The following is an 8750-nucleotide window of genomic DNA, read 5'->3' as shown; positions in this document are numbered from 1 at the left end:
CAGATTGAATACCTATTCTGAAGAAGAGTTGCTGTTCATGTGTAAAAGTCTTACCCGGAGTACTAGGGTGCTCCACGAAAAACTGACAGACACCGCAGCTAGTATGGGGATAGATATATCCAGATCAAAGCCCTTGCAGAAACCATATCGAGCTGAGTTCTCAGATAAAGATTTAGAGAACTTGAATGTGTCGGGAAGGAAGTTGCAGATTAAAGAGTTGCTTGCGGTTTTGCAAAAATGGGGAGACGTGGAAAGATGGAAAACGAGGTGGGCGCGAAAGAAAGATGAGGCCCGATCCAGACAAGCAACCCCTGAGTTCCCTTTGAGAGAAGTAGACAAGCCCGAAACGTTATGCCCCATGCGTGAAGTACCAGGTGGGAGGTATGTGCACGTTCCATGGTCCAGACAAGATATTGTGTCCTTTACTAACGATTTCCCGAAACTGCGCGAGAAGCCGGTTGAATGGTACCGGCAAGTGGAAAGGTTCGTAAAGGTGCAAAAATGCCTGTGGAAAGACCTGGATGGGTTTTTCGACATTGTGGTCCCGGTAGATCTATGGACCGAGTGTAAAATTGCCATAGCATGGCCCAGTGAGGAGTACCCGAGGGACTCTAACACAGGGGAACCGTCCATTGAAGTAATGAAAAAATATGAACAAGTGATTCAGCATTTGAAAAATAAGGTGCCAGCAAAGGAAACTGATTGGACCAGGATAGATAGAACAACGCAGGAAAGGGAAGAGACAGTGCACTCCTACTATGAAAGGCTGTTGCAGGTGTTTAAAACCTACAGTGGTATAGATAACATCGAGATGAAGGACATGACGCACTTTATTTACAGGTTTGTAAATGGTTTAAGACCTGAAATTTGCCAGTGGATAAAAGATAACAAAATCTGTTGGCACTCCAAAAAGGTAGACGAGGTCCTGCGGTACGCAAAGTACTGCGAGGACGAAATGGCAGAAAAGAAAAAGGCTCTCAAGGAGAAAGTTATGTGGGCTCAGGTGAAGCTCGCAGAACAGCAGGAAAAGCAGTTGAGTAACCTGGTCAAAAATACTAAGAACGAAGGTCCTGGGGGAGGGGGAGGAGGCAAGCCCCGGCCCAAAATGAGCAGGGAAGAGGCTATGAAGAAATTTCCTTGCCATCAGTGCGGCGAAATTGGACACTGGCGTAACGAGTGTCCTTACTTGCCGGATGATAACCCCAAAACACCTGATTTAACTCCACAGACGCAGAAAGAAAGACCAAGAAAGACTCAACCACAGGTAAAAACAGTTCAGGTGCCCCGAGCACCAAAGCAAGTATACAGGGGAAAACAGGCAGAGGGAGATGAGGTAGAAGTCTGGGAAAGCAATGAGAACAGAAATGCAGCAACTTCGCAGTATCTTTTAAATGATACCTTCCTTTGTGATGACCAGTACTGACGGGGCCTGAGAGGGGAGGACGAGGAGTGCGTGCTTGGCGCCTCCTTGCCGGTAGACCAGTCCGGACCATACATTGAAGGAAAGGTTGACGGAAATGATGTCACCTTCCTGTTGGACACTGGCGCTACCCGTTCTACTGTGAGAACAGTGGACGTTCCAAACCTACCCCTCTCGGGAGAAGCCATCCAAGTAGTGGGTGTATCTAATCAATTGATTAGTACTCCTGTTACCAAGCCCATGGAAATATCAATTGGAAACTTTAAGGAAATGCATAGATTTGTCGTTTGAGACACCAGTCCAGTGAACTTGCTGGGACGTGATTTGCTGTGCAAAATGAACTGTACCATCTTTTGCACACCAAAGGGTGTTGAAATTCAGACCCCAGATGAAGACGGCATTTATAAATTAATGTTAGTCCGCCCTGACTCGGAAATTAAACGAATGACCATGCAGGATTTACCCAAAGAACTCCAAGAAGCAGTGAAACCAGAGGTGTGGGACTTTACTGGGAAAGATGTAGGGTTAATGAAAAATGTGGACCCCATACAGATAGCCATCAAGGACAATGCAGTATACCCCAATACTAAACCCTACAGAATGAATGCAGAAGTGAAAGCTGGTGTTACTCTGGAAATACAGAAATTGCTAGAAGGAAACATCATACAGGAAGTAATGAGTAGCCCATGTAACTCCCCGATTATGGGCATCAAGAAGCCTAGTGGCAAGTACAGAGTAGTGCAGGATCTACGAAAAGTCAACAAGATAGTAGTCCCCTGTTGCCCTATTGTCCCGAACCCAGCAGTGATTCTGTATCAGATTCCCTGGGATGCTGAGTGGTTCACTGTGATAGACCTATGTCATGCATTCTTTTCCATTCCCTTGCATCCAGATAGCAAATTTCTTTTCTCATTTGCCTTCAATGGTCACGTGTATTGCTGGAACCGGGTCCCTCAAGGGTACACAGAGAGCCCCTCTATCTTTAATCAGATCTTGAAAAAATGTTTGGAAACTTTGGTCTTACCTGGGAACTCTGTCTTAGTGCAATACATAGACGACCTCTTGGTGGCGTCTAAAAGTCATAGGGATTGTGTGATTGACACCATTGCCCTACTGAATCACCTGTGTGAAAAGGGACATAAAGTGGCCCCTGACAAGTTACAGTTCTGTGCAAAATCGGTGAAATATCTGGGGCACCAGATAGAAAAAGGTGTCAGAAAAGTGACATCGGAAAGAGTGAGAATAATTCAAAAGATGCAGTTACCCCGTACTCAGAAAGAGATCAGAATGTTCCTGGGTGTGATAGGATACTGCAGGCAGTGGATTCTGGGATTTGCAGTCCTAGCTAGGCCCTTGATAAAAATGACCAAGAGAGGAGCACCCGATATTGTAGAATGGAATGATGAAAGCTTAACAGCCTTCACCAAACTGCGAGATTGTCTGTGTACAGCCCCTGCATTGGGAATGCCAGACTATTCTAAAGAATTTGCCCTATTCTGTGACACTCGCGATAATTGCGCGTTGTCTGTCCTAACTCAAGAACATGGCACAACCAGAAGGCCTGTGGCATATTTCTCTGCCACCTTGGATCCAGTGGCTGCTGGATTACCAGGTTGTCTGAAAGCAGTAGCTGCTACCTGTGCCAGTTTAGAGCAGAGTGAGTCAATTGTCATTGGACATCCGGTAACTGTGTATGTCCCACATGGAGTGATAATTTTGTTGACCAGAACAAAAACTCAGTATCTCACCCCTAGTCGGCTGACTAAATACGAGAGGATTCTTGTGGGTGCTGCAAATGTAAACATTGTTAGGTGCAGTATTCTGAACCCAGCCACCTTACTCCCCGACCCAAAGGATATGGAAGGGGGGGTGGATGATGAACATGATTGCATTGATTTAACAGAGTTCAACACCAAGCCACGCCCAGACATTAAAGAAACGCCATTGCCTGAGCATGACAAAGAATTATTTGTAGATGGTTCATGTCTAAGGCATGAACAAGGAGGCCTGAGTGCTGCCTATGCGGTAGTATCCTTAGAGAAAATTGAAGAAGCAGGTTATCTATATCACATAAAGTCTGCACAAGTAGCCGAATTGATTGCTATGATAAAAGCTTGCCAAATTGGGAAAAACCTACGCATAACAGTGTATACTGACAGTCAGTACTGTTATGGGGTTGTGCATGACTTTGGCCAGTTGTGGCTACAGAGGGAGTTCCTGACTTCATCAGGTACCCCTATTCGAAATGGAAAAGTTGTTCAGGACCTTTTAGAGGCAATCCAGTTACCGAAGGAACTGGCAGTGGTAAAATGTGTTGCTCATAAGAAGAGCATGGACACTGTATCACTGGGAAACGATTATGCTGATCGAGTGGCCCAATGGTGCGCCAGAGATCGGTATATCGTAAATCCAAAACGAGGGGGGCCAGGAACCAGCTGCCAACTTCAGGTGTTTGAAGAAGTGCCTACATGGGATGAAGTGAAAGAGTGGCAGCAGGCGGCACCTTGGCAAGAAAGAGAGAAGTGGAAGGACGATGGGTGTAGACCAAGACGTGTGGATGGTGTCATTATAGGTCCAACTGGTATGCCTGTGTTACCCAGACACCTACTTAGCACAATGGCGAGGTTGATACATGAAGGATCACACATTGGTAGGGACGCCATGATTCTAGTGTTCCAACAGACTTGGTACAGTAAAAAGTTCAGGAAAGTAGCAGAGTCCCTCTGCCAGAGGTGCCTGACATGTCAAAAGATGAACCCAGGGAAGAAGACTGTAGTGGAACTGGGGAAAATTGGGAGGTCCGGGGGTCCCTTTGTGAGAATACAGGTTGATTTCATCACCATGCCCCGTTGTGAAGGGAAGCGATATGTCCTTGTCATGGTCTGTTTATTTTCAAAGTGGGTGGAAGCTTTCCCTACTCCCCAAAATGACGCAAAAACAGTAGCTAAGTGTTTATTAAAAGAACTGATACCTCGGTTCGGGGTTCCAGTCACTATTGAATCAGATCAAGGCTCACATTTTCATAATGAAGTGATCGACGAACTCTGTAAGGCCTTTGGAATTTCACAAAAGCTTCACTGTGCCTACCGTCCAGAGGCTTCTGGAGTAGTGGAACAAATAAATGGAACTATCAAAAACAGACTAGCAAAACTGTGTGATGCATCTAAACTGACCTGGGTGAAGGCCCTGCCCCTGGTCCTGATGGGACTGAGAAGTGTTCCTGATCGTAAGACAGGCCTAAGTCCCCATGAAATCATAATGGGAAGAGTGATGAGACAAGCATGGGTACCAGGAAGCAAACTGTTGAGTATTACTGATGATTTGGTGCTTGAATACTGCAAGAGATTGGGTGACCAAGTGCGTTCTATCTCTCGCCAGATCGGAGAAGACGCCATCCTCAATCCAACGACTCCTCTCCACAAACTGGTCCCAGGGGACTGGGTGAAGATAAAGAAGCATACTCGGAAGAGCTGCCTGGAGCCAAGGTGGGGAGAAAAACGTCAGGTGATCCTGGTAACTACCACAGCAGTAAAGTGTGCAGGAGTTCCACGCTGGGTACACGCCAGCCACACCCAGAAGGTATTACCAGACGAGGTGCCTGAAGCAGAAGGACGTCCAGCAGAGGACTCTGCAGGAGCCAGACCGGAAGTAGTTGACAACGTACAGCCCAGTACCAGTCGAGCTGCAGAATCAGCAGACGTTGGCCCAGGAATAGTTGATAACGAACTACCAAGAGCCCAGCCTGCTGAAGGGGTCCAAGAAGCTGAGCCGAAAGTAGCTGAAGACGAGCTGCCAAGCATATGGCCAGAGGAGTGGATTCCCTTGATTGATCTCACTGAAGACCCCATTCGAACAAGTGAACGACTTCGGGAAGGTAGAGAGTGGAATAGAGAGGAAAAGCAAGGCACAGGCGAAGAACCTCAGAATCTTGAGATTCACATCAAAACTGAGGAAGGAGAAGGTCAGATAGGGACAGAGCACGTGATTGATACAGAACAAGTGGATGCTGCAGAACAAGTGCCCGATACTGAACAAGTGAAGGAAACAGAGCAAGTGTTTGATACTCCTCCACTGACTCCTGATATCGGGAAGGGACAGACTAGACATAGTGTAATAGTTCGAGCAGAAGAAAGTCCAGAGATCGAAGTGCTTGAACAGGATCAGATAGAACTAGAAGAACGTGTTCAGGAACCAGAAACAGAGACATTTGAAAAGCAAACACCAAATTTACCTGAACAAGGCCAGAGTAGTACCCAGGCAGAAGAAATAGATACGAGTCCTGTAATTAGTCAGATAGAAGAAGAAGAAACTGAAACAGAATTGCCAACTGCGAATGAAAACAAAAGGGCAAGAGAAGGAAACGAAGTCCAAGTACCAACCAAAAGACTTAAGAAAAGAAAACATCTTGAGCCCAGGTTCGTAAAGAAATTGAGACTGAGGATAAAAACGGTGGAAGAGAAACGTGCAGAAGAAAGGAGAAGTGCACGCATAGCTAAGCAACAAGAAGATACTTCCAAAAGAAGGAGTGATCGAATAAAAAGACAAAACAAGAAGTACAAGTCACCTGAATGGACACTTGTGCTGGAAGAACTTGAAGATCTTGATATAACTGACGTAAGCGACGGAGAGCCCGTCCCTGAGTACTCTGACGAAGAGGAAGAAGAACCACCGTGAATTTGCACAAAGTAAGCTACTCGTGTAAAGTCACAAAGAGGGGTCGAGAAACTTCTTCTGAAGCCAAAATGTCTGATTCAAACGTGAGTGGTAGACCTAGTGGCAGCTGTTGCAAAACATGCTGCAAGGTATGTGTCTGTAGTGTAGTTGTCCTGATATTAGTTTGGATAGGACTAACAATCTTTATACCCTTTGCTGTAAGTAAAGATACTAATATTGTTCCTACTGAAATTGTAAATACTGACAGTGAGGAGCTGACAACACAGAGTGTAGCAAGACATGAGAGAGCACTGAGACAAACAAAAAAAGACTTAGAAGCATCAGATGAGGGAGGACTACATTATCACGGAATTAAGAATAAGACACACTTAAATGTTTTCGCAAACTTGTTAATACACTATGTAGAGACTATGGAAATTGAAGATTGCTATGTCTGCATGAAGCTACCTACCTCTGTAGCTGAAGGCGTGACATACCATCACCTGCCGTTGACATATGGAATTTCCTGTAGTATTTTAGCTAGTTTATTTTACAAAAGAGGACCGTTACAGTACTATTACTCTAACAATGACGTGATCTTTTCTGAGCTTCCTATACATGGGAACTTGAATCCTGTACATACAAAAAGTGACGTAATACGATACATGGGAGACTACTTTCTGACTATAGGTAACATTGACATAGCGGACGCACACAGAGATAACTTGACTTGTTCTTTGCGTGAGCAGGAAAAGATGTTCCTGAACATGGCAGAGAAAAGGAGAATTAAAATACAAAAGAAGGCTAATGACGAAAGTCAGAAAAGGCCAAGGTGGGCAGAGAACATGGAAGGCACCTCAACTGGTGGGGCGGGTCCTGCTCTGTTGCTGGATTTTGAAAAGAAAGGCAAGCTATGTCTTCACCGCGAGAAGACTAGCTATTATAATAACATTTTCATTGGTTCCAGTGAATGCGAACATAATTACAAAGTAATTGGAGGTTGGGGTTTCAAAAATGGGTCAGAGCCTGTGTTTCCTGGCATTTATTATATTTGTGGGGACAAGGCTTATTTCAAATTGCCGGATCACTGGTATGGAAGTTGCTATTTTGGCATTGTCTTCCCGAAAATATACCATGTGAATGGAGTTGCTGGAAGCAATGAAAATACTAATGGCTTAGTGCGTAGTAAAAGAGAAAGTGTAGGTGAAATAATGGGTAGTATTTTCAGTGCACTGATACCTGGAGTGGGAGTGGTTCTGAACACTCACAGAATTTGCAAATTTTCTACTATAGTGGATGTGTTGTCTACTGACACAGCTCATGGATTTCTGCTGGTCAATACCGAAATGGTTGCGATTAGATCAATGGTTTTGCAGAACAGACTTGCTCTTGACACCTTATTAGCAAAAGAGGGCGGAGTCTGCCGGATGTTGAAGTCGCAACATTGTTGCACTTATATTCCGGACAAAAGTGTGCAGCTTAAAAGATATGTGAAAAACATTACTAATTTGGAAAAGGAACTTAAACCACTCGAGGTTGATAGTGCCTGGAAGAGACTGGTAGATGGTCTCTCAAATGTAGGTCATTGGCTTGCTAGCTTAGGTAAAAGCTTATTGTTCAAAGTACTGATGCCAATTGGAATTATAGGTCTCATCCTATTCTTCATATTTGTCTGCTGCAAGTGTCGTAAGCACACAAGGAAGCATGAAGTGAATGCAAGAGGAGTGAAACGAAGTGTGGATGAGCTCGAATTAGAAGAGATGAATAATCAGATCTATAAAAAGGTGAAGAGTTCTCACCCTACCAAAACTGAAAGAGAAAAGCTGGAGAGATTGCTGGAAGAGATAGAACTATATAGAGTGTGAAAGAAAAGTTGGCATCTGGTTCCATTATATTTTGTGATGATAGTAAATATCATCAAAGAGGGGATTGATGAAGCAAAGCTTCGCATATTTTGCGACTTGCTGTACTCATGAACCTCGTCTGTGTGTAACAAAGTAATAATTGTATGTCTTACTAATGTTTATTTTATGTTAAACGAAGTTTCCCGACGCTTGCACATGTGTTTTACTAAAATAATTTACTCGAGTCATTTAAAATGTCTGCCGCTTGTATTTAGTTACTGCGCATGCGTCAGCCACACTCACGTGTCCTGACGTGTCTGCAGAGTTGGAGGCAAAATTATGCGCATGCGTAATACATAGCTTTGCCTATAACGTGGTACTGCTCGTGCCACTGCTCTTGTCACTGTTGATATGTAGCTAACATTTAGACTGCATAAGTATATTTTATGATGATAAGTTGAAAGTACAACCCTGTGATGTGATTTCATAATGTTATTTCTATGTATTAATTTGTTCTCGCTTACTTTTCATGTACCGCGGGGAATGGGGGTCCGAACTGGTTGGGAGCCATATTGAAGGTCTCTTCTGCGCATGATCATGGAGCACTGAAAGGTGGCAACTTTGGACAGCGGAACTCAGCCAGCTGGCAGCCACAGTCATGATGCTCCTGGGAAAGCCACCTCTGCGCTATGAGAGCGGAGAATGTTGCTCCTCATATGATACAATGTGTGTTGCGCTACTGTTTGCTGTGCAGTTTCTCATGGGAACCCCAATCTTGCTAGGCGGTACCCAGATATGTAAATGAAGCATACAAATAGTGTGTTATGATTGGT

The sequence above is a fragment of the Lissotriton helveticus genome, chromosome 4_1 (assembly GCF_964261635.1).
Source record: "Lissotriton helveticus chromosome 4_1, aLisHel1.1, whole genome shotgun sequence".
Taxonomy (NCBI): Eukaryota; Metazoa; Chordata; class Amphibia; order Caudata; family Salamandridae; genus Lissotriton; species Lissotriton helveticus.
This window is presented reverse-complemented; position numbering follows the sequence as displayed.